We start from the raw sequence: 27,332 nt of genomic DNA, 5'->3' as shown, positions 1-27,332 counted from the left end.
CCGACATCACTCTGTAATACATCCATATTACACACCAATAGCACATATGTTATAACTAGGCTCGAAACCTTAGCTTTCTAAATGCCCATATGTTCTAAATAATTTGAAAGATTATGCTAGTCTTTGCAAGTATTATTGTACTATTATAGTCCTGCTAGCCTGAAGTGTTATTCTGATACTGCTGTACATTTCTACTCAGTGAGTTTTTTACCGTTTGTTCAAAATAACGTTTCAAAATGGCCTAATCCAGACCCTGGATTTCCATCTACAATTTACCAGCATCTTCTGTGTTCCCCCCCCCCCCCTTACTTCACTGGGCTTACATCGTAAGCGTAGGAAACTGCATCCTATAGCAACTCCACCCCCATATATTTTAATTTGTTATATATTCCCTATCTTAACCTCAAGCCACTGTATAATCATTCCAGAGGTCCAAGAGTGGTCTCTATCTTTCACATGAGGTATGCCATTTAACCAGTTCATCTCTCTATCCTTGTCTAAGGGAAATTGAGAACATCTACATTACCCTGAAAATTATGATAAAAAATAAATAAAAAGAGATTTGGTTGAGCAAACACGGGTTACCCAACTAATTACATTTATCTTTATGTGTTAAAATGTCATAATATGCCTGTAAGATATAAGATACACAGTGGTGACCTTTTATATCACTCTGATGTAATATTTTGGAATATATTTATGTCACTGATTGAAATGTAACCATATGACTGTTTGTTTGTTTGCACACAAGCCAAACCCGACGCACGCTAACTTTGGATATCGCAACCACGCTAACTTCTTCTCCCCATAGACTTTAATGAGGCGAGCTTTAAAAATAAAAAACAAAACATCGCTCACGTGCTAACCCGACACCGCATTAGACTTACAATGCTAAACCCGAAGGCAGTTATACATATTTTCTTCATAAATGGAAAGAGTCCACAGCTACATTCATTCCTTTTGGGAAATAAGAACCTGGCCTCCAGGAGGAGGCAAAGACACCCCAGCCAAAGGCTTAAATACTCCTCCCACTTCCCTCATCCCCCAGTCATTCTTTGCCTTTCGTCCCAGGAGGTTGGCAGAGAAGTGTTAGAAGTTTGTTTTCGTCTCTTATGGAGGGTAGTACTCTTCGACATGGGACAGGAGTTTTAAGTAATCCTTTCAGCCTCTCAGTGAGGGCTTGGATGAAAGTCCATGGCGGAGGCGAGGCTACTATCTGTCACACTTGAAGGGCCGTGTTCCTGTTCCATGGCGTAGATTCCGGTAAGATTGTTTAATTTTACTTCTTATTGATTGTACTGTAACTCTTTGTTCCTGCGAACTCACATGAAATAAACAGGGTCTCAGTGGGACTCCTTTAGTATCTTGGAATCAAAGGTTAATATCTCCTGAGGGGGATTATTGAACAGGGTTTTTTTAATCATGTTTGTTATGTGATTTAATCTACTTATGTTTAGTGTTAACTGGGCTCGTGGCTTTTTGAACATAATGGCCTTTTGAAGTGACGCGACCTTACGGTCGGACACGCGTTTTTTGAACTGTACAGTTCACCTTGTGACCGGGTGTGTTTACGTTCTGGTCTCCCATTTCTGCATTCGTGACTGTGTGGCGACGGAGAATTCTAGTCCGCTGGTGTCTGTTTCATAGGAGGTGGTGAGTGCCCCAGCCATTGTGGGTGTCAGGTTCCGTTTAAATTGTTTTATATTTAGTCCATTTGTTTTGTATCCTTTACCCAGTTATGGAGGATGCTGATGTTGAGATTGTTCAACATTCTGATTCAGATTCTTCGTCCTGTTACGAATGCGAATTAGCCCCATTGACTCAGGTCAGTCAGTTATGTTCTTTAGGCCCTTCTAGAGAGCCTTGTTCCTCGTGCTCTGGGATTCATGGGACTGCTGAGCAATCCGCCTCTGGGGGGCCTGTCCTCCGGGAGGCGAGCTCCCTACCGCTCCCTACTACTAGGTAACCCAAGTTATGTTGTAGCATGGAGGTTGTGGCATGTTTTTGCTTTTACATACTTTTGGCACTTGCGCGTCTACAAAATCCAGATGTTTATTTGTGATTGTGTTTGTGCCCGATTGCCCCAGGTCTCTCGGCCACAGGAGGGCATGTGCAGTTCCCTGCGGTTGTAACTATTCCTGAGTGTTGTGCCTTTTGTTACAGACTGGCTCGCCTTCGTGTTCTACTCAAACACGTTTTTGAGCTTTTTGCGGACCCTATGCTTCTCGGTTATGGGACTCATCAGTCTCCTCCTTCGAATGACTCACTTCGTTAGACATGGGGGGATTAAGTAATCTTCTTTAAGTCTTGTTATCAAGATCCTTCCCAGTTTTGTTGGAAGAACAGGGTTTCCGTTATGTTGGTCCTACGGATCTTTTTGTTCTTCTTGGGCGTTAACCCTCGGGTTGCCTGTTATTTAATTTTTCCGGTGAGGATGAATTTAATTTTCTTTTTCATACTATGTTTCCTGCAGGACCTTAAAAATCTCTGGGCTCGATACTCGCTGTTTGCTTCTATGGAAGTTGTCCGGGACACGTTAGTCCCATGTTTGTCTGTTTTTCTTCCTCCCTCTCTGAGGGTGGATTTAGCCAGCTTGGCAGTTATGACCCTGGTTGCAGGCTGGTCCTACTTGGGTTCAGATCTTCTGTCTCGCCGCTTATTCAGTGAGACACGTGGCGCCTATTATACCTTGCTGGTCAGGTTGGGGTGGTCTTGTTCCTGTTATTTGTTTTACAAGTTTCAGCTAAGCATTCTCAAGAGGACTTGCGGGTCCGTGCGGCTCTCGGAATTGTTTCAGTCCTAAATAGCCGTCTCTTTGGTGACTGGGTCAGTGAATTGGCTGTGTCACTCTCTGTTGCTTACAATACCCTTGGAACCTAGAGTATTCCTTCCCACGTGGTGGGGAAATTAGAGGGTTTAGCACCTCTTTTCTGCCAGTCGGGGTGGTGTTGCTTTAGGAAATTGTCATTTTTGGACTTGTTCCTTTAGTGATTCTCTTCTTCCTTGAGACCTCTTGGATTGTCCGTTTCTCCTTGTGGATGGGTTGCCTTCGGGGGACTTGGATTCCCTTAATTTGTTCCTTTTTCGGGACATTAGACAGTGAGGTCTTTTTAGGCTCCGGTTAGGAGTCCTTGGACGGTGTTGGGAATGCTCTGCATCTCTTTCTTGGGATAGAAGAGGTCCTAGTGGTTTTCCACTCATATGGTTCAGGTATTGCCATCCAGGTGGCATCTAAACCCATGTTTTACTGTCCTCTGACTTCAAATCTGAGGTGATGTGGAGGCTTGATGTTGCTCTGTTTGCGTGACTTGTCCTCACTGTTCCCCTTGTGTCTGGAGCTTGTGGCTTGCTGGACAGCTAGCTCAACATACTAACGCTCTGTGGCTACCCTGTACTGTAGCAAACCGAGGGTTGCTAGTATGATCCCCGGCGAGGTCTACTTAACCTTTCCTCCTTTCGAGGTTTATAAAATGAGCAGCACCTTGTGTCCCTTAGGGGGAATTAGCCACCCTTTCAAGCACAGTCATGTTAAAATTGTTTAATCTAAATTGTTTAATCTAAACATTTGTGGGGCCCGGGCTTCTTGTCCTGATCTTCCGGTTGTCGAGGGTTTTACTCAGCGTTTTCTCTTTGTGGATCCCGCTGTGGAATGTTACCGGACCTTATGATTCTAGGACTGGCCGAGGGGTTCCAGTTTCCGGGGTACTTGGGCTTAGCCCTTGTTCTGGCTGTTCTGTTTTACAACTTGGCCAGATTTACTGAGAGCCTGGGCTCCTTGGGGGTTGTCTTGTGCCAGACGATACGGTTCCCTTGGGACAGCCAACTAACGTGACCTGATGGTGGGCATTCCTGCCTAGCAAACAGAAGGTTTGCGGTTGCTCAGCTGTCACTTTTGCTCCTGGTATGTGTGCTAGCACGATGGTGTTTTAAGGGGTTCTTCCGTGATCGTCAGTAACGTGACCTTGTGTCCTCTTGGTTCTTCCTACAACTTCCTGTCTTATGGGCAGGTGTTTATAAATGCTCTCCTCTTCAGGGGGCTTGTTGTCCTCCTTACGGAGGTGTGGTTCCCTTTTTAGGGGCCTCTCCTGTGTTCGTGAGGTTGGAACAGATGTTTATCTGGTTCAGGGATTTGTCTGCTCTTTGAGTTGTTCCTTTACATCTGGGGAGCTGCTGGCTCCGCATTGAGACTTAGTCTGGTGGCCTTGCTAGATCTCCTTGAGTCTAACGCCTGCTCAATTGTCTTTAGGTTGAAGTGGCTGTGTCCATTCTTCCGCCCTTTTGGGGGCTGGTCTTGGGGTTCCTTTTCGGTTCCCTTGCCTTCAGATCTGCCGTTGTTTGGGCTGGTCCGGCTAGGTGTAGGATCTGAGATCTGTTGTTCATCCTCAGGTCTTGGGGGTGACAGTGGACCTTCTTTTTTTTTTTAGAGGTTCTGTGCCTCGCTCCCTTTGAGATCTCTGAGTAGGCTTGGTGGCCTGGATTGCCTGGAGAGTGTCCTCTGTCTTGGAGGTTGGGCAGTCTGCTATTTTGTTCGGCCGCTTCTTCCTTACGGATAGTGTTTTCTCTGTGTCTTCCTACGGATGGCAGCGTGTTACTGGACTCAGATGTTTATTTCTGAGTTTGTTACTTGTAATTTTCTGTTTGCTCAGTCTCTGAGTTTTGACGTTTTGAGGACTTTGTCTTCAGCTGTCTTTTTCGGTGCTGTTGCACGATGTTTGGGAGATGTTTCTTCTCCTTGATGATGCCCGGTTGCTCCTTGTGCGTTGGGCATCATCTCTCCTTGCTCTCGGGATCCATTCGGGTCTCTGTGGACTTGGCCTTGCTTTGAAGGTTTTTTTTTTCCTTTATGGATTTTACTGTACCTTTTGGGTATCCGTTTGGCTTACCCTTGTCCTCTCCCTTTTGGGGATTTTGGTACTGTACTAGTAAGGGGACCGACTGCTGGGCGACGGTTCTCCTGGAGGAGTGTTGGCTCAGTAAGTCTGCTTGCGGTCTCTAGTTAGACTTTCAAACTATCTGCAGGTCACTGTCCTTGGGGCCTTTTCCTTCTAGTTCTTTTGCCCGGCTCCGACGAAGCGGGGTTTGGTTGGGTTGTGTTTTTTTCAGGCCTGGTGCCCTCAGAATGGGCCGCCTATTGTACCCTCCCGTTTTGGCATTCAGTGTCCTCTATAGCTTGGGTATTGTTTTCCCAAAAATAATGAATGCAGCTGTGGACTCTTTCCATTTATGAAAAAAAACTTAAATTATGCTTACCTGATCATTTTCTTTTCTTCAGATGGAAAGAGTCCACAGCTCCTCACCTGTATTTTTTCTGTGGGACGTCTCTTATTTTTTATTCTTCTGGCACCTTTTCACCCTGGTATTTCTTCTACTGTTCCTTGTTCCTTAGCAGAATCACTGGGGGATGAGGGAGGTCGGCGGAGTATTTAAGCCTTTGGCTGGGGTGTTTTTGCCTCCTCCTGGCGGCCAGGTTCTTATTTCCCAAAAGTAGTGAATGCAGCTGTGGACTCTTTCCATCTGAAATAAAGAAAATTATCAGGTAAGCATAATTTTTACATTACAATGTTCTTCACTGCCTGATATGATAAGAGTCTAAACCCAATATGCAGATATGCCTTTAGCATTTTAGCAAAATCTGTTGTTTATTAATCCACCACATATTACGCTAGCAGGTTCCTGGTTCCAAGAGAACATTTGTGAGGTCAGGCACTGATGTTGAACACAAAGGCATGGGTCAAGTCAAGCGGGAACGCATGGGAATTGAGTTCCTGCACTATTTTTGCAGGAGGAACTAGGTGCTCTTTGGACAGAGAACAGAAACACTTCACTAAACACTGCTGCTGCTGGTGAGAGGAGCTGGAGCACAGTTTGGTTAGAGGGATAGTGAGCTCCTCTAGTAATGGGCAGTAACACTTCCCACAATACACTAAATGTAAGACTGTCAGCAGTCCTGTTGTGTTATAAATATATATGTATATAAAACATTATTACTTGTGAGGGAGGGTGGAAGTCTTGGTGAGTTTACACACTTTTTTTGTAGGACTTGACCCCTGCACAAATGTGTGGCTCACAATCAGTGTTCCAATTCATTCCAAAGATGTTCAGTGGGGTTGAGGTCAGGGCTTTGTGTAGGCCACTTAAGTTCCTCCACACCAAACTCATCAAACCATGTCTTCATGGACCTTGCTTTGTGCACAGGCGCTATGAATTCCAGTAGGCAGTGATCTCCTGGCATCTGCCACACCCAAATTCTTCCATCAGACTGCTCTATAGTGAAGTGTGATTCATTACTCCAGAGAAATAGTGGTAGCATACTTTACACCACTTCAGCCGACACTTGGCATTGCACATGTTGATTTAAAGCTTGTGTACAGCTGCTGAACCATAGAAACCCATTTCATGAAGTTTCCTGACACACAGTTTATGTGCAGGTGTTGCTTCCAGAGGCATATTATAGCTATACTCCCCCTGGAACGCCAAACTCCCTAATACCGCCTACACTTCATGTCTTAGCTACACTACCCTGGAAAGCCCTGCTGACTCCCACAGAACGCCTACAGCTATGTCATGTATTCCCTATACCCCCCTTGGAATGCCCAGGTAACCTCCCACAGAATGCCTACACCTACATAATGGGGCCGAATTATCAACCTCCGAATGGCTCGCTGGAAACAGCAGTTATAAAGCAGCGATCTAAAGACCGCTGCGCCATAACTTGTCTGCCTGCTCTGAGGCTGCGGGCATCAATCGGCCCGATCCTATACGATCCGACTGATTGACACCCCCTGCTAGCGGCCGATTGGCCGCTAATCTGCTGGGGGGGGCATTGCACAAGCAGTTCACAAGAAATGCTTCTGCAATGCTAAGTGCCGAAAGTGTATGTTGTCAGCATTTTTCGATGTGCAGCTGACATGATACGCTACATCGTATCATGTCCACTCGCACTTTCATAATTCAGCCACATAGTCTGCAAAAGTATTAAAGTATACAAAAAAACTAAAACTCCCTATTATAACTATAGGAGCTATGTTGTTACATTTATATCCAATGTTAAAATAATATGCATTGTTTAAAATGTATTTATTTTTGATTGTTAATTTTATTATTTTAAACATAAATATATCATTTACCTATATATTTATATATAAATAATAGAAATAACAATAGAAATAACTACAATCTAAATTAGATACAATACTTAAAATAATATGCATTATACATGACAATGCATATCATCTTAATGTTGGATATAAATTTTTATACTAAAATAAACTATTAACCCCTTACGCACCCTCAGCGCAACTTATATTAACCCCTAATCTGCAATAACCTAAAGACCTAACCACCACCTACCCTATTAACCCCTACACTGCCACAACCTCCCAATGCAATAAGCACCCTATCCTATTAACTCCTAATCCGCCACAACCCCCCAACGCAATAAACCCCCTAACCTTTTAGCCCCTAATCGAATAAAAGATTTTTAAATTGGTTGATTGGACTAAGAATTCAAAAGCAGCCAATGGAAATGCAAGGACACCTCTATATAAAGAGAAACCTTGCATTCAAGCATTCAGTGTGCAGCGGTGACCACAAGAAAAGGACCTCTGCAGGAAGATAAGAAGAAAAGAAGGATCGGATGGAAGTTAGAAGAAGATGGAAGACACAAATGGCAGAAGAGGAGCGCCACCATGAAGATGAAGATGACCGTCCAGGGGGAACAACGTCAATGACGAAAGAAAAGAAGCAAAGTTGGAGTCAAGTTGGTGAGTACAAACTTTAGGTTTTGTTTTTTCCCCCTTTTAGTTTTTTTAGTTTAGGATTTTTTTAAAATAGAGCTTTGATTTATTTATTTTTTTCTTGCAAAAAAAATGAAATCACTTTAGGTCAATGCCCTACCAAATGCCCTTTTCAGGGCAACCTTTTTTTTAGATTATTTTTTTTTACCATAGGATTATTTTAGAATAAGGCTTTGATTATTTTTTTTTGGCAAAAAGATCTTAAATCACTTTAGGGCGGTGTTTCCCAAACTGTGGGGCGCACCTCCCCAGGGGGCGCCAGAGCTCTTAAGGAGAGGTGTGTGAGCAAGAGCCAAAGTGTTTTTTTTTGTTTTTTTTAATGGGCATAACATTTCTTTGGTGCCTTCCTGAGTGAGCAGCGCTGTGAGGAGAGTGTGCACAACATTTTTACATATGGCAAGAGGGGAAAGCTTTGCGTTGTCGCATGTGTAGAAAGGAAATCCTGCCAGCAAAGCTGTGCTATCACAGAGTGGCTGGAGGATTTTTTATTCCTGTAATTCCTGTCTGTGTCACAACAGCGCTGAATTGCTAATCCCCCAGCCTCTCTGTGATAGCACAGCTGCAGGTATAACTTTTTTGCTGGCAGGTTGCTTGTGATAGCTTTAGTTTTATTTTACTGCAGGGTAGGTAAGGGTTACCTCACTAAATAGCAGGGAGGTGGAATGGGGACTGGCTGGGAAGTCTTCTCTAGGGACAGTGGAAGTAACTGGGGCGCTATTATGTAGTAAACTTAAAAAGAATAAAATGACGTGTACTGTCTCTGCAAGGGAGGCAAAAATATTTCAGTATTTGGAGGGTTAAACGTATAGTGGGGGCATTTTGGACCCTCTCGGTTGTTAGTGCAGCTCTGTGAATAATACTGTGTGACTATCACTGTTTTAGTGACAGGGACCCAGCACACAAACTTCCATCATACACCCCTTATATAAGGCAACAAAATTACTGGAAAATGCACTATTGTAAAGAAAAAAAATATTGACCCTTATCTGACTTTCAAGGCCCTGATGAGTGTGAGTGGCAATGAGGGCAGCAGCCAGTAAAGAATAATATACATGCTGCTTAAAAGGATAGAAATGTTAAAATGAAAAATTTTAAACACTACTGTACATGCATAGCTATGCTTCCTTAGTAATTATAATTTATGGTAAAATAAATTTTTGTGTATGTGTGTGTATGTATCTCTGTGTGTGTGTATACAGTATGTGTGTATGTATGTGTGTGTGTGTTTGTACGTGTGTGTATGTGGGTGTATGTATGTGTGTGTGTTTGTATGTGTGTGTATGTGGGTGTATGTATGTATGTGTGTGTGTATGTGGGTGTATGTATGTGTGTGTCTGTGTATGTGGGTGTATGTATGTGTGTGTGTGTTTGTATGTGTGTGTTTGTATGTGTGTGTTTGTATGTGTGTGTTTGTGTATGTGGGTGTATGTATGTGTGTGTATGTGTGTGTGTGTGTGTATGTATGTGTGTGTATGTATGTGTGTGTGTTTGTGTATGTGGGTGTATGTATGTGTGTGTGTGTTTGTATGTATGTGTGTGTTTGTGTATGTGGGTGTATGTATGTGTGTGTATGTGTGTGTGTTTGTATGTTTGTGTATGTATGTATGTGTGTGTGTATGTTGGTGTATGTGTGTGTGTGTCTGTGTATGTGGGTGTATGTATGTGTGTGTGTTTATATGTGTGTGTTTATATGTGTGTGTTTGTGTATGTGGGTGTATGTATGTGTGTGTGTGTGTGTTTGTATGTGTGTGATATTTCTGCAATTTATAATCCTGCAATTTTAAATAAATAAACTACAAGCATTTCATTGTGCATTCTTTCATAAATGTAATAACATTAAAGGGACACTGTAACCAAAAATTTTCTTTCGTGATTCAGATTGAGCATGAAATTTTAAGCAACTTTCTAATTTACTCCTATTATCAAATTTTCTTCATTCTCTTGGTATCTTTATTTGAAATGCAAGAATGTAAGTTTAGATGCCGGCCCATTTTTGGTGAACAACCTGGGTTGTCCTTGCTGATTGGTGGATAAATTCATCCACCAATAAAAAAGTGCTGTCCAGAGTACTGAAACCAAAAAAAAAGCTTAGATGCCTTCTTTTTCAAAGAATGATAGCAAGAGAATGAAGAAAAATTGAAAATAGGAGTAAATTAGAAAGTTGCTTAAAATTGCATGCTCTTTCTGAATTACAAAATAAAAAATTTGGGTTCAGTGTCCCTTTAAAGGTGGGAGGGGCATCTTGAAAGTTTTCACCAAAGGGGAGGCCAACTGTGTAATTCTTTGAAAACCTCTGCTTTATAGCAAAACCCTTTTCAGGGCAATGTTTTTTTTTTTTTTTTTTGTTTTTTTTTTAGGATAAGGTTATTTTTTTAGTTTAGGGTATTTTTTAGATTAGGCTTTTTTGGGGGGCAGTACTTTTATTGTAGAATGGGGTTCTAGTTTTCTACGTGAAAAAGAGCTGAGTCACTTTAGGACAATGTCCTAAATAAAGCCCTTCTAAGGGCTATTATTATAGTAACTTTTAGTGTTAGTTTAAGTTTTTTTATTTTGGGGTGGTTTTTAGAACAGGCATAACTGGTTTTATTTTATTTTTTGGTAGTGTTGTTTTTTTCTGTAATGTTAGGTTATGTTATTTTTTTGCAAATTTACGCCTAGATTTAGAGTTCTGCGTTAGCCGTCAAAAGCAGCGTTAAGGGGTCCTAACGCTGCTTTTTACCGCCCGCTGGTATTTAGAGTCAGCCAGGAAAGGGTCTAAAGCTCACTTTCCAGCCGTGACTTTTCCATACCGCAGATCCCCTTACGCCAATTGCGTGTCCTATCTTTTCAATGGGATCTTCCTAACACCGGTATTTAGAGTCTTGGCTGAAGTGAGCGGTAGACCCTCTACCGACAAGACTCCAGCCGCAGAAAAAAGTCAGGAGTTAAGAGCTTTATGGGCTAACGCCGGTTTATAAAGCTCTTAAATACTGTGCTCTAAAGTACACTAACACCCATAAACTACCTATGTACCCCTAAACCGAGGCCCCCCCACATCGCCGCCACTCTAATAAATTTTTTTAACCCCTAATCTGCCGACCGGACACCGCCACCACCTACATTATCCCTATGTACCCCTAATCTGCTGCCCCTAACATCGCTGACACCTGCATAATATTTATTAACCCCTAATCTGCCCCCCCCCAACATCGCCGCTACCTTACCTACACTTATTAACCCCTAATCTGCCGACCGGACCTCGCCGCCACTATAATAAATGTATTAACCCCTAAACCGCCTCACTCCCGCCTCACAAACCCTATAATAAATTTTATTAACCCCTAATCTGCCCTCCCTAACATCTGCGACACCTAACTTCAAGTATTAACCCCTAATCTGCCGACCGGAACTCGCCGCTACTCTAATAAATGTATTAACCCCTAAAGCTAAGTCTAACCCTAACACCCCCCTAAGTTAAATATAATTTTATTCTAACTAAATAAATTAAATCTTATTAAAAAAAATTCATCCTATTTAAAGCTAAATACTTATCTGTATAATAAACCCTAATATAGCTACAATATAACTAATAATTACATTGTAGCTATTTTAGGATTTATATTTATTTTACAGGCAACTTTGTATTTATTTTAACCAGGTACAATAGCTATTAAATAGTTATTTACTATTTAATAGCTAGTGATGCACTGAAATGGAAATTCTGGACCGAAACCGAGTCCGAAAATCCAGGATGCACTTGGCCGAAAACCGAAACTGATACCGAAAATGTATTTTTTCAAATTATTTTCAAATTATTTTTTTTAGTTTTTTTTTTTGCATAATTAGAGCCAATAAAAAAAAAGCCCACATTTTTATTGAAAGTAACACTAAAATTGGACAAAAATATCTTAAAACAATAATATGCTACACAATAATTTTACCAAGAAAAAAAAACCAGGCAAAAAATAATGCCATTTTCGACCAAAATGTTTCTGCGACCAAAATTTTGGTGCATCCCTACTTAAAACAATTATAAATATCAATATACTTTATTATTCTTCATTTAGTTCTATGTAACATAATCATATTTAACAGTTTTTTTTTTTACCAATTATCCAAATAAAGTATAATCCTAGAAAACTCATATGCAGAACAGTAAGTGAAGTAATAAACTTAAACAGCAGCTCTAGGCTAGCATCAAATTTGAAATATGCTACACAATAATTTTACCGAAACTAACAGGCAAAAAAACCCAAAACCGAAATAGCCAAAAATGCCATTTTCGGCCGAAACTTTCTGCGGCCGAAATTTCGGTGAATCCCTATTAATAGCTACCTAGTTAAAATAATTACAAAATTACCTGTAAAATAAATCCTAACCTAAGTTACAATTAAACCTAACACTACACTATCAATAAATTAATTAACTAAACTAACTACAATTACCTACAATTAAATCAACTAAACTAAATTTAAAAAACAAACACTAAATTACAAAAAATAAAAAAAGATTACAAGAATTTTAAACTAATTACACCTACTCTAAGCCCCCTAAAAAATAACAAAGCCCCCCAAATTAAAAAAATGCCCTACCCTATAATCTAAAATAAAAAGTTAACAGCTCTATTACCTTACCAGCCCTTAAAAGGGCTTTTTGCGGGGCATGCCCCAAAGAAATCAGCTCTTTTGCCTGTAAAAAAAACATACAATACCCCCCCAACATTACAACCCACCACCCACATACCCCTAATCTAACCCACCCAAACCCCCCTTAAAAAACCTAACACTAAGCCCCTGAAGATCTTCCTACCTTGTCTTCACCCAGCCGGGTACCATCCAATCCGTCCAGAAGAGGGTCCGAAGTCTTAATCCTATCCAGCCAGAAGAGGTCCTTCAGAGGGTCGGAAGTCTTCATTCAGGCGGCATCTTCTATCTTCTTCCATCCGGAGCAGAGCGGGTCCATCTTGAAGCAGCCGGCACGGATCCATCCTCTTCTAACGACGTCCTAACACCGAATGAAGGTTCCTTTAAATGGCGTCATCCAAGATGGCGTCCCTCAAATTCCGATTGGCTGATAGGATTCTATCAGCCAATAGGAATTAAGGTAGGAAAAATCTGATTGGCTGATTGAATCAGATTCAAGTTCAATCGGATTGGCTGATCCAATCAGCCAATCAGATTGAGCTCGCATTCTATTGGCTGTTCCGATCAGCCAATAGAATGCGAGCTCAATTTCATTGGCTGATTGGATCAGCCAATCCGATTGAACTTGAATCGGATTGGCTGATTCAATCAGCCAATCAGATTTTTCCTACCTTAATTCCGATTGGCTGATAGAATCCTATCAGCCAATCGGAATTCGAGGGACGCCATCTTGGATGACGTCATTTAAAGGAACCTTCATTCGGTGTTAGGACGTCGTTAGAAGAGGATAGATCCGCGCCGGCTGCTTCAAGATGGACCCGCTCCGGATGGAAGAAGATAGAAGATGCCGTCTGGATGAAGACTTCCGACCCTCTGGAGGACCACTTCTGGCCGGATAGGATGAAGACTTCGGACCCTCTTCTGGACAGATCGGATGGTACCCAGCTGGGTGAAGACAAGGTAGGAAGATATTCAGGGGCTTAGTGTTAGGTTTTTCTCTTGTTAAGTGTAGTCAGTCCACGGGTCATCCATTACTTATGGGATTATATCTCTTCCCCAACAGGAAGTTGCAAGAGGATCACCCAAGCAGAGCTGCTATATAGCTCCTCCCCTCACATGTCATATCCAGTCATTCTCTTGCAAGCTAACTAAAGATAGGTCGTTGTGAGAGGTCTGTGGTGTTTTTAAACTTAGTTTATTTCTTCAATCAAAAGTTTGTTATTTTAAATGGCACCGGAGTGTGCTGTTTGTTTCTCAGGCAGCATTAGAAGAAGAATCTGCCTGCGTTTTCTTTTTTTTTTTTTTTTTTTTTTTTTTTTTTTAAATAGTTTTTATTTGAGGTTTGACATACACATATAACATGAACACCATGGAACATAGCAATAATAAAATACAAGACTCATTTAGTAGGATGATTAACATACACTATCTGTACTTTTCAGAGACAACCAAGAACTAATAGTCCTGGATATATGAGCTGCCTTATGTACTGAGCACCTCCAAGATGGCTCTGGAGGTCACTTTTGGACCCCAACAGCAAGAATCAATGGAATAGGGGGTGTCTAATTTTAAGGGACCACTTTTGGGTCTCAGCTGCCAAACCTCAATTTTTAGATTTAAATTAAACTCAAAACAATCGTAACTGAAAGGGGGTGTGGAAATATAGTACAAATACACATGATATGCAAAGCAGACAGTTAGCATTACATTCTCTATGTACATACTATACCACCAAGTATTATAATACATAGGACTAAGTATTTGGACTGTACATAGAGGAGTGAATATGTACTAATGAAACTAACAGCTTAACAGCTCGTGGTACAATGGGGCCATAACGTGAATACATTTAATAGGTAAGAAAAGAAAAAAAAAAAAAAAAACAGAAAAGAAAAGAACAGCCAACTAAAGGTATAATCACCAACATGTAAGAGTATGCCTGCCACAAGATGTCAGTACCATGGAATGCACAATTTAAGTAGAAGGCATGCATAATGGATGTTGTAGGACTTTCAAGCAAACAGTTCTCTTAGGGGTCAAGACTTAATAACATTTTTTATACATGGGAAGATAAGTCTCAGTGTTCCAAGACTGCTAATATGGCCATGTATGTAACTAACCGGTGCAGACTCTAGCAATCTCGTTACCACTCTCGCACTGTCTGATGCCTAAGAAAGTCATTTCAGTAAATAAAAAATTAAATGCATAGTTGCTTGCGGCACGCTAGGGAGACTCCAGGGTATCCTCATAGATCCGGGCCAATGTGCATGAGATGTGATCCCTCATTAACCAATTCCAGCCCGGAACACACAAAGGGCGAATCGAAGGGAGTTCATAGCCCGATAGAATAGAGATTCTGCGTTACAGGGAGGAAAGTTTGCATCGTAGCATGGAGCTGGATAGTCAGCAGGCAGTAGCCAGGTGATCTCTGTGTACGGGGCTTGGTGAGGGTAGTGAACTGTAGGGCTCGACTGGGACTTTTCTAGCTTGGCTAGCCTCTCAGCCTGGAGGATTTTAACCGGTGCTCTTGTAAAGACTTGTGACATACCTTCTAATCCGAAATCCCCAACGGCAATGGCTGGTGGCTCAAAGTCGAATATCACGCTGCCTTTAGCGTAGGTATAACAGGCTGGTAGACCGCACTCACTATTCCCCTGTGTTGATAGTATAGCTCCCCGGGCCGTAGGCTGCAACATCACAACATTTGAGTCAGGGGTATAGTTGTCGCTGCCACTGCCCATGCTAGGTAAGAAATTATGTTCCATTCCTAAATTGGCCTCCGTTAAAGGGCCAGGAGGGGTAGCTATCTGCATTTGGTTTCTCAACTCCTTGTAGCTGCCAGGGTCAGAATAGAGAGCCTTCTCAGTGGTACTACCCCCATGGATCTCATGTTCATCTAGAACCTCTCTTGCACGCACCGAGCTAGTAGTTATAACAGTAAGTGACAGTGACGGTTGTACCGGAGCTTGTGGCGTGTTGCATCGCTCTGTTTCAGGAAGCCGCGACTCATTGACTTTACTTGCTGAGGTAGTGTAAGATCTTGCAATAGTGCGTAGGCTCTTAAATTCAGTGTCCCAAGCTGTAGCGATTTTCTCAAAATGTGAAATTAGAAGGGCTTCAATTTCCATCAGGGTAATGTGAGTTGCGGTTGCCATGTTGGAAAGAAATTAGTTATGACAAAGATTGACTGTAGAACAGGCCAGTTGCTAATGAACTGGTTTGATAACCCAGGGTCCTGGGGGGGTATATATGCGGCAGCTTTGACGACACCAGCAGTTAGTCCATAGAGGCCTCTCAACCTCGTGGTCAATCGTAGGGTAGTCAGCTGAGGAACATAGGTAGGTCCGTTACGTGCCAAATGTCTCTAGTCTCCTCTTGAGTGTCACTAGGTTGCATAACATATAATTCTCACAAGGAAAATCAAATTAAAGTTAAGAATAAACTTCAAAATAACTATTTTAGACCAGGAGCTCTTCAGACACACGCCCTACCGCAACAGCTATAGGCTCCGCCCCCCCTGTCTGCGTTTTCTATGATCTTAGCAGACGTAACTAAGATCCACTGGCTGTTCTCGCACATTCTGAGGAGTGAGGTAACTTCAGAAAAGGGGAATAGCATGCAGGGCCCCCCTGCAAACGAGGTATGTGCAGTAAATTATTTTTCTAAGCAATGGATTTGACTGCTGATACCAATGTAATGTAAGTTCAGCCTTAAATGCAGTGGTAGCGACTGGTATTAGGCTGAGGAGTGTGTGTACACTGAAGTATTTTTCTAGGGAATGGAATTTGACTCAGAAAATACTGTTAATACTGAAGTAATGTGTGAGCCTTAACTGCAGTAAAAGCGACTGGTAGCAGGCTTATTAATAACACTTCATAACTTTTAAAATGTATGTTCAAAACGTTTACTGGCATGTTAATCGTTTTTTGTGAGGTACTTGGTGATAAAACTTATTGGGGCATGATTTTTACCACATGGCTAACTTTTGTTTCTGCATAGAAACAGTTAACTGAGCTTCCCCACTGTTGTAATATGAGTGGGAGGGGCCTATTTTAGCGCTTTTTTGCGCAGTAAAAAATCAGTCACAATCTTCCTACTTCATCCTCCATGATCCAGGACGTCTCTAGAGAGCTCAGGGGTCTTCAAAATTCATTTTGAGGGAGGTAATCAGTCACAGCAGACCTGTGACAGTGTGTTTGACTATGATAAAAACGTTAATTACTAAATTGTTATCCGTTTTTGGGTATTAAGGGGTTAATCATCCATTTGCTGGTGGGTGCAATCCTTTGCTAACTTAATACATTTACTGTGAAAATTTGGTTGCTATAACTAATTTGGTTCATTGTTATTTCAACTGTGACAGCTTTTTGTGCTTCTTAAAGGCACAGTAGCATTTTTTATATTGCTTGTAAATTTATTTGAAAAGTGTTTTCCAAGCTTGCTAGTCTCATTGCTAGTCTGTTTAAACATGTCTGACACAGATGAATCTGTTTGTTCACTATGTATGAAGGCCAATGTGGAGCCCCATAGAAGGTTGTGTACTAAATGCATTGATGTAACTTTAAATAAAAGTCAGTCTTTACATGCAAAGAAATTATCACCAGACAACGAGGGGGAAGTTATGCCGACTAACTCTCCTCACGTGTCAGTACCTTCGCCTCCCGCTCAGGAGGTGCGTGATTTTGTGGCGCCAAGTACATCAGGGAGGCCCTTACAAATCACTTTGCAAGACATGGCTACTGTTATGACAGAAGTATTATCTAAATTGCCAGAATTAAGAGGCAAGCGTGATAGCTCTGGGTTAAGGACAGAGCGCGCTGATGATGTGAGAGCCATGTCCAATACTGCGTCACAATTTGCAGAACATGAAGACGGAGAGCTTCATTCTGTGGGTGACGGATCTGATCCAGGGAGACTGGATTCAGAGATTTCTAATTTTAAATTTTAGCTTGAGAACCTCCGCATATTGCTAGGGGAGGTATTAGCGGCTCTGAATGATTGTAACACAGTTGCAATTCCAGAAAAATTATGTAGGTTGGATAGATACTATGCGGTACCGGTGTGTACTGACGTGTTTCCTATACCTAAAAGGTTTACAGAGATTATTAGCAAGGAGTGGGATAGACCCGGTGTGCCTTTTTCCCCTTCTCCCATATTTAGGAAAATGTTTCCTATAGACCCCACCACACGAGACTTATGGCAGACGGTCCCTAAGGTGGAGGGAGCGGTTTCTACTTTAGCTAAGCGTACCACTATCCCGGTGGAGGATAGTTGTGCCTTTTCAGATCCAATGGATAAAAAATTAGAAGGTTACCTTAAGAAAATGTTTGTTCAACAAGGTTTTATCTTACAGCCCCTTGCATGCATTGCGCCTGTCACTGCTGCGGCGGCATTCTGGTTTGAGTCTCTGGAAGAGGCCATTCGCACAGCTCCATTGGATGAAATTATGAACAAGCTTAAAGCACTTAAGCTAGCTAACGCATTTGTTTCTGATGCCGTCGTACATTTAACCAAACTTACGGCTAAGAACTCCGGATTCGCCATCCAAGCGCGCAGAGCGCTATGGCTTAAATCCTGGTCAGCTGACGTGACTTCTAAATCTAAATTGCTTAATATTCCTTTCAAAGGGCAGACCTTATTCGGGCCTGGCTTGAAAGAAATTATCGCTGACATTACGGGAGGTAAGGGCCATGCTCTACCTCAGGACAGGGCCAAATCAAAGGCCAAACAGTCTAATTTTCGTGCCTTTCGTAACCTCAAGGCAGGAGCAGCATCAACTTCCTCCGCTCCAAAACAGGAAGGAGCTGTTGCTCGTTACAGACAGGGCTGGAAAACTAACCAGTCCTGGAACAAGGGCAAGCAGGCCAGAAAACCTGCTGCTGCCCCTAAGACAGCATGAAGAGAGGGCCCCCTATCCGGAAACGGATCTAGTGGGGGGCAGACTATCTCTCTTCGCCCAGGCTTGGGCAAGAGATGTCCAGGATCCCTGGGCGTTGGAGATCATATCTCAGGGATAACTTCTGGACTTCAAAGCTTCTCCTCCACAAGGGAGATTTCATCTTTCAAGGTTATCAGCAAACCAAATAAAGAAAGAGGCATTTCTACGCTGTGTACAAGACCTCTTACTAATGGGGGTGATCCACCCAGTTCCGCGGACGGAACACGGGCAGGGATTCTATTCAAATCTGTTTGTGGTTCCCAAGAAAGAGGGAACCTTCAGACCAATCTTGGACTTAAAGATCCTAAACAAATTCCTAAGAGTTCCATCATTCAAAATGGAAACTATTCGAATCATCCTACCCATGATCCAAGAGGGTCAGTACATGACTACTGTGGACTTAAAGGATGCCTACCTTCACATACCGATTCACAAGGATCATTATCGGTACCTAAGATTTGCCTTCCTAGACAGGCATTACCAGTTTGTAGCTCTTCCCTTCGGGTTAGGTACGGCTCCAAGAATCTTTACAAAGGTTCTGGGCTCACTTCTGGCGGTACTAAGACCGCGAGGCATAGCGGTGGCTCCGTACCTAGACGACATTCTGATACAAGCGTCAAGTTTTCAAACTGCCAAGTCTCATACAGAGATAGTTCTGGCATTTCTGAGGTCGCATGGGTGGAAGGTGAACGTGGAAAAGAGTTCTCTATTACCACTCACAAGGGTTCCCTTCCTAGGGACTCTTATAGATTCTGTAGAGATGAAAATTTACCTGATGGAGGCCAGGTTATCAAAACTTCTAAATGCTTGCCATGCCCTTCATTCCATTCCACACCCGTCAGTAGCTCAGTGCATGGAAGTAATCGGCTTAATGGTAGCGGCAATGGACATAGTACCATTTGCGCGACTGCATCTCAGACCGCTGCAATTGTGCATGCTAAGTCAGTGGAATTATTCAGATTTGTCCCCTCTACTAAATCTGGACCAAGAGACCAGAGATTCTCTTCTATGGTGGCTTTCTCGGCCCCACCTGTCCAAGGGGATGACCTTTCGCAGGCCAGATTGGACAATTGTAACAACAGACGCCAGCCTTCTAGGTTGGGGCGCAGTCTGGAATTCCCTGAAGGCTCAGGGATCATGGACTCAGGAGGAGAAACTCCTCCCAATAAATATTCTGGAGTTAAGAGCAATATTCAATGCTCTTCTAGCTTGGCCTCAGTTAGCAACTCTGAGGTTCATCAGATTTCAGTCGGACAACATCACGGCTGTGGCTTACATCAATCATCAAGGGGGAACCAGGAGTTCCCTAGCGATGTTGGAAGTCTCAAAGATAATTCACTGGGCAGAGTCTCACTCTTGCCACCTGTCAGCAATCTACATCCCAGGCGTGGAGAACTGGGAGGCGGATTTTCTAAGTCGCCAGACTTTTCATCCGGGGGAGTGGGAACTTCATCCGGAGGTCTTCACTCAACTGATTCATCGTTGGGGCAAACCAGATCTGGATCTCATGGCGTCTCGCCAGAACGCCAAGCTTCCTCATTACGGATCCAGGTCCAGGGACCCGGGAGCGGCGCTGATAGATGCTCTAGCAGCCCCTTGGGTTTTCAAGATGGCTTATGTGTTTCCACCGTTTCCGCTGCTGCCTCGACTGATTGCCAAGATCAAACAGGAGAGAGCATCAGTGATTCTGATAGCGCCTGCGTGGCCACGCAGGACCTGGTATGCAGACCTAGTGGACATGTCGTCCTGTCAACCATGGTCTCTGCCTCTGAGGCAGGACCTTCTAATTCAGGGTCCTTTCAACCATCCAAATCTAATTTCTCTGAGGCTGACTGCATGGAGATTGAACGCTTGATTCTATCAAAGCGTGGCTTCTCGGAGTCGGTTATTGATACCTTAATACAGGCTAGGAAACCTGTTACCAGAAGAATTTACCATAAGATATGGCGTAAATATTTGTATTGGTGCGAATCCAAGAGTTACTCATGGAGTAAGGTTAGGATTCCTAGGATATTGTCTTTTCTACAAGAGGGTTTAGAAAAGGGCTTATCCGCTAGTTCGTAAAAAAGGACAGATTTCTGCTCTGTCTATTCTTCTACACAAGCGTCTGGCAGAAATTCCAGACGTTCAGGCTTTTTGTCAGGCTTTGGCTAGGATTAAGCTTGTGTTTAAGACTGTTGCTCCGCCGTGGAGCTTAAACTTAGTTCTTAACATCCTGCAAGGCGTTCCATTTGAACCCCTTCATTCCATTGATATTAAGCTGTTATCTTGGAAAGTTCTGTTTTTGATGGCTATTTCCTCGGCTCGAAGAGTCTCTGAGTTATCTGCCTTACATTGTGATTCTCCTTATCTGATTTTTCATTCAGACAAGGTAGTTCTGCGTACTAAACCTGGGTTCTTACCTAAGGTAGTTTCTAACAGGAATATCAATCAAGAGATTGTTGTTCCATCATTGTGTCCTAACCCTTCTTCAAAGAAGGAACGACTTTTGCATAATCTGGACGTAGTCCGTGCCCTGAGGTTCTATTTGCAGGCAACTAAAGATTTTCGTCAAACTTCTTCCCTGTTTGTCGTTTACTCTGGACAGAGGAGAGGTCAAAAGGCTTCGGCTACCTCTCTCTCTTTTTGGCTTTGTAGCATAATACGTTTAGCCTATGAGACTGCTGGACAGCAGCCTCCTGAAAGAATTACAGCTCATTCTACTAGAGCTGTGGCTTCCACCTGGGCCTTTAAAAATGAGGCTTCTGTTGAACAGATTTGCAAGGCTGCGACTTGGTCTTCACTTCACACTTTTTCAAAGTTTTACAAATTTGACACTTTTGCTTCTTCGGAGGCTATTTTTGGGAGAAAGGTACTTCAGGCAGTGGTTCCCTCCGTTTAAAGTTCCTGCCTTGTCCCTCCCTTCATCCGTGTACTTTAGCTTTGGTATTAGTATCCCATAAGTAATGGATGACCCGTGGACTGACTACACTTAACAAGAGAAAACATAATTTATGCTTACCTGATAAATTTATTTCTCTTGTAGTGTAGTCAGTCCACGGCCCGCCCTGTCTTTTAAGACAGATCTAAATTTTTAATTAAACTCCAGTCACCACTGCACCCTATGGTTTCTCCTTTCTCGTCTTGTTTCGGTCGAATGACTGGATATGACATGTGAGGGGAGGAGCTATATAGCAGATCTGCTTGGGTGATCCTCTTGCAACTTCCTGTTGGGGAAGAGATATAATCCCATAAGTAATGGATGACCCGTGGACTGACTACACTACAAGAGAAATAAATTTATCAGGTAAGCATAAATTATGTTTTTAAGGGGGGTTTGGGTGGGTTAGATTAGGGGTATGTGGGTAGTGGGTTGTAATGTTGGGGGGGTATTGTATGTTTTTTTACAGGCAAAAGAGCTGATTTCTTTGGGGCATGCCCCGCAAAAAGCCCTTTTAAGGGCTGGTAAGGTAATAGAGCTGTTAACTTTTTATTTTAGATTAGGGTAGGGCATTTTTTTATTTTGGGGGGCTTTGTTATTTTTTTAGGGGGCTTGGTGTAGGTGTAATTAGTTTAAAATTCTTGTAATCTTTTTTTATTTTTTGTAATTTAGTGTTTGTTTTTAAATTTAGTTTAGTTGATTTAAGTGTAGGTAGTTTAGTTAATTAATTTATTGATAGTGTAGTGTTAGGTTTAATTGTAACTTAGGTTAGGATTTATTTTACAGGTAATTTTGTAATTATTTTAACTAGGTATTTATTAAATAGTAAATAACTATACCTGGTTAAAATAAATACAAAGTTGCCTGTAAAATAAATCTAAATCATAAAATAGCTACAATGTAATTATTAGTTAAATTGTAGCTATATTAGGGTTTATTTTACAGGTAAGTATTTAGCTTTAAATAGGATTAATTTTTTTAATAAGATTTAATTTATTTCGTTAGAATAAAATTATATTTAATTTAGGGGGTGTTAGGGTTAGCGTTAGACTTAGCTTTAGGGGTTAATACATTTATTATAGTGGCGGCGAGGTCCGGTCCGCAGATTAGGGGTTAATAAGTGTAGGTAAGGTAGCGGCAACGTTGGGGGGGCAGATTAGGGATTAATAAATATAATATAGGGGGCAGCAGATTAGGGGTACATAGGTATAATGTAGGTTGCGGCGGTGTCCGGAGCGGCAGATTAGGGGTTAATAATAATATGCAGGGGTCAGCTATAGCGCGGGCGGCAGATTAGGGGTTTATAAATGTAAGGTTAGGGGTGTTTAGACTCGGGGTACATGTTAGAGTGTTAGGTGCAGACATAGGGGGGTAGTTATCAACGCGTCTACTTTACCTGCCTTCGCCGGCCCAATACGCCCGCCTAAGCTCACCTCACATCGCCACCGCGGACCTGCAAAAATTTGCCTAAGTTATCAAAAAAGCTGTCAAAAAGCCACGCACCAAGTACGGGGCGATGAGCAGCGGATTGTGAGAGTTATCACTCATCCAAACTCGCTGCTCTTCGGCTTTTTTACAGCTTTTTTGCTAGCCTGTCACTAAGCACCCACACTAACTACACTGTTCTACCCCCTATACCGGAGCCCCCCGCAACTAAATAAAGTTAGTAACCCCTAAACCGCCGCTCCTAGACCCCGCTGCAACTCTTATAAATGTATTAACCCCTAAACCGCCGCTCCCGGACACCGCCGCAACCTACATTATACCTAGTAACCCCTATCCTGCCCCCCCTATACCGTTGACCTCTATAATAAAGTTATTAACCCCTATCCCGCACCTCGCGGCAACTAAATAAATAGTTTAACCCCTAAACCGCCGCTCCCTGACCCCGCCGCAACTATAATGTATGTATTAACCCCTAAACCGCCGCTCCCGGACCCCGCCGCAACCTATATTAAATTTATTAACCCCTATCCTGCCCCCCCTACACCGTCACCACCTATAATACATTTATTAACCCCTATCCTGCCCCCCACTACACCGCCGCCATTGTAATAAAATTATTAACCCCTAAACCTAAGTCTAACACTAACCCTAACACCCCCTAACTTAAATATTAATTAAATAAATCTAAATAATATTTCTATTATTAACTAAATTAATCCTATTTAAAACTAAATACTTACCTTTAAAATAAACCCTAATATAGCTACAATATAAATAATAATTATATTGTAGCTATCTTAGGATTTATTTTTATTTTACAGGTAACTTTCAATTTATTTTAACTAGGTACAATAGCTATTAAATAGTTATGAACTATTTAATAGCTTACCTAGCTAAAATAAAGAGAAATTAACCTGTAAAATAAAAACTAACCTAAGTTACAATTACACCTAACACTACACTATACTTTAATAAATGATTCCTATTTAAAACTAAATACTTACCTGTAAAATAAACCCTAAGATAGCTACAATATAATTAATAATTACATTGTAGCTATCTTAGGATTTATATTTATGTTACAGGTAACTTTGTATTTATTTTAGCTAGTTAGAATAGTTATTAAATAGTTATTAACTATTTAATAACTACCTAGCTAAAAGAAATACAAAAATACCTGTAAAATAAATCCTAACCTAAGTTACAATTAAACCTAACACTACACTATCATTAAATTAAAATAAAAAAATAAGTTACAAACATTTAAAAAAAATGACAACAATTTTAAGCTACTTCCACCTAATCTAAGCCCCCTAATAAAATAACAAAGCCCCCCAAAATAAAAAAAATGCCCTACCCTATTCTAAATTAAAAAAGTTCAAAGCTCTTTTACCTTACCAGCCCTTAAAAGGGCCTTTCGTGGGGCATGCCCCAAAGAATTCAGCTCTTTTGCCTGTAAAAGAAAAATACAACCCCCCCAACATTAAAACCCACCACCCACATACCCCTAATCTAACCCAAACCCCCCTTAAAATAACCTAACACTAATCCCCTGAAGATCATCCTACCTTGAGTCGTCTTCACTCAGCCGAGCAGCGATGGAACCGAAGAGGAGATCCGGAGTGGCAGAAGTTATCCTCCAAGGGGCGCTGAAGAAATCTTCCATCCGATGAAGTGATCCTCCAGTCGGCGCTGAAGAAGTCTTCCATCCGGGCGATGTCATCTTCCAAACGGCGCTGAAGAAGTCTTCTATCCGGGCGATGTCATCTTCCAAGCGGGGTCTTCAATCTTCATCCCGCCGATGCGGAAAATCCTTCTTTCCCGACGGACTACCGACAAATGAAGGCTCCTTTAAGGGACGTCATCCAAGATGGCGTCCCTTCAATTCCGATTGGCTGATAGGATTCTATCAGCCAATCGGAATTAAGGTAGGAAAAATCTGATTGGCTGATTGAATCAGCCAATCAGATTCAAGTTCAATCCGATTGGCTGATTGGATCAGCCAATCAGATTCAAGTTCAATCCGATTGGCTGATTGGATCAGCCAATCAGATTGAGCTCGCATTCTATTGGCTGATCGGAACAGCCAATAGAATGCGAGCTCAATCTGATTGGCTGATTGGATCAGCCAATCAGATTGAACTTGAATCTGATTGGCTGATTCAATCAGCCAATCAGATTTTTCCTACCTTAATTCCGATTGGCTGATAGAATCCTATCAGCCAATCGGAATTGAAGGGACGCCATCTTGGATGACGTCCCTTAAAGGAGCCTTCATTCGTCGGTAGTCCGTCGGGAAAGAAGGATGTTCCGCGTCGGCGGGATGAAGATTGAAGATTGAAGACCCCGCTTGGAAGATGACATCGCTCGGATAGAAGACTTCTTCAGCGCCGCTTGGAAGATGACATCACCCAGATGGAAGACTTTTTCAGCGCCGACTGGAAGATCACTTCATCGGATGGAAGATTTCTTCAGCACCCCTTGGAGGATAACTTCTGCCGCTCCGGATCTCCTCTTCGGTTCCATCGCTGCTCGGCTGAGTGACTCAAGGTAGGATGATCTTCAGGGGATTAGTGTTAGGTTATTTTAAGGGCGGTTTGGGTTAGATTAGGGGTATGTGGGTGGTGGGTTTTAATGTTGGGGGGGTTGTATTTTTCTTTTACAGGTAAAAGAGCAGTTTTCTTTGGGGCATGCCCCACGAAAGGCCCTTTTAAGGGCTGGTAAGGTAAAAGAGCTTTGAACTTTTTTAATGTAGAATAGGGTAGGAATTTTTTTTATTTTGGTGGGCTTTGTTATTTTATTAGGGGGCTTAGATTAGGTGTAATTAGCTTAAAATTGTTGTAATATTTTTTAAATGTTTGTAACCTATTTTTTTTTTTTTGTAACTTAGCTTTTTTATTTTTTGTACTTTAGTTAGTTTATGTAATTGTATTTAATTGTAGTTATTTGTATTTAATTTATTTAATTTATTTAATTTATTTAATGATAGTGTAGTGTTCGGTTTAATTGTAACTTAGGTTAGGATTTATTTTACAGGTAATTTTGTATTTCTTTTAGCTAGGTAGTTATTAAATAGTTAATAACTATTTAATAACTATTCTAACTAGCTAAAATAAATACAAAGTTACCTGTAAAATAAATATAAATCCTAAATTAGCTACAATGTAACTATTAGTTATATTGTAGCTATATTAGGGTTTATTTTACAGGTAAGTATTTAGTTTTAAATAGGAATAATTTATTAAAGTATAGTGTAGTGTTAGGTGTAATTGTAACTTAGGTTAGTTTTTTTTTTTACAGGTAAATTTCTCTTTATTTTAGCTAGGTAGATATTAAATAGTTAATAACTATTTAATAGCTATTGTACCTAGTTAAAATAAATTGAAATTTGCCTGTAAAATAAAAATAAATCCTAAGATAGCTACAGTATAATTATTATGTATATTGTAGCTATATTAGGGTTTATTTTAAAGGTAAGTATTTAGTTTTAAATAGGATTAATTTAGTTCATAATAGAAATATTATTTAGATTTATTTAATTAATATTTAAGTTAGGGGGTGTTAGGGTTAGTGTTAGACTTAGGTTTCGGCGGTGTAGTGGGGGGCAGGATAGGGGTTAATAAATGTATTATAGGTGGCGACGGTGTAGGGGGGGCAGATTAGGGGTTAATAAATTTAATATAGGTTGCAGCAGGGTCCGGGAGCGACGGTTTAGGGGTTAAACTATTTATTTAGTTGCAGCGAGGTGCGGGATCAGCAGGATAGGGGTTAGTAACTTTATTATAGAGAGCGGCGGTATAGGGGGGGGCAGGATAGGGGTTACTAGGTATAATGTAGGTTGCAGCGGTGTCCGGGAGCAGCAGTTTAGGGGTTAATACATTTATTATAGTTGCGGCGGGGTCAGGGGGCGGCGGGTTAGGGGTTAATATGTATAGAGTAGCTTGCGGTGGGCTCCGGGAGCGGCAGCTTAGGGGGTAATACATTTATTTAGTTGCGGCGGTGTAGGGGGGGACAGCTTAGGGGTGTTTAGACTCGTGGTACATGTTAGGGTGTTAGGTGTAGACAGCTCCCATAGAAATCAATGGGATGTCTGGCAGCAGCGAACTTGTACTTTCGCTATGGTCAGACTCCCATTGATTCCTATGGGATCCGCCGCCTCCAGGGCGGCGGATTGAAAACCAGGTACGCTGGGCCGGAAAAGTGCAGAGCGTACCTGCTAGTTTTTTGATAACTAGCAAAAGTAGTCAGATTGTGCCGCACTTGTGTGCGGAACATCTGTAGTGACGTAAGAATCGATCTGTGTCGGACTGAGTCCGGCGGATCGAAGCTTACGTCACAAAATTCTACTTTTGCCGGTCTCTAGCCTTTGATAACTAAGGCGAATCAGCCTCGCCACAAATACGCTGCGGAATTCCAGCGTATTTGAAGTTGACGGCTTGATAACTAGGCCCCTTAGAAACTGTTTCCCCATAGGAAACAATGGGGCTGCGTTAGGAGCTGAACGCTGCTTTTTTGCAGATGTTAGGGTTTTTTTCAGCCCAAACTGCCCCATTGTTTCCTATGGGGGAATCGTGCACGAGCACGTTTTTCAAGCTAGTCGCTACCATAAG

General features: G+C 41.8%; 1 protein-coding gene across 2 annotated transcripts in view; it reads left to right on the top strand.

The window, feature by feature from the left end:
• CTPS2 (CTP synthase 2) overlaps positions 1-27,332 on the top strand; it is a 721,417-nt gene that overhangs the window by 686,315 nt on the left and 7,770 nt on the right. The gene's annotated exons all lie outside the window — the stretch shown is intronic.

The sequence above is a fragment of the Bombina bombina genome, chromosome 3 (assembly GCF_027579735.1).
Source record: "Bombina bombina isolate aBomBom1 chromosome 3, aBomBom1.pri, whole genome shotgun sequence".
Lineage (NCBI taxonomy): Eukaryota > Metazoa > Chordata > Amphibia > Anura > Bombinatoridae > Bombina > Bombina bombina.
This window is presented reverse-complemented; position numbering and strand designations above follow the sequence as displayed.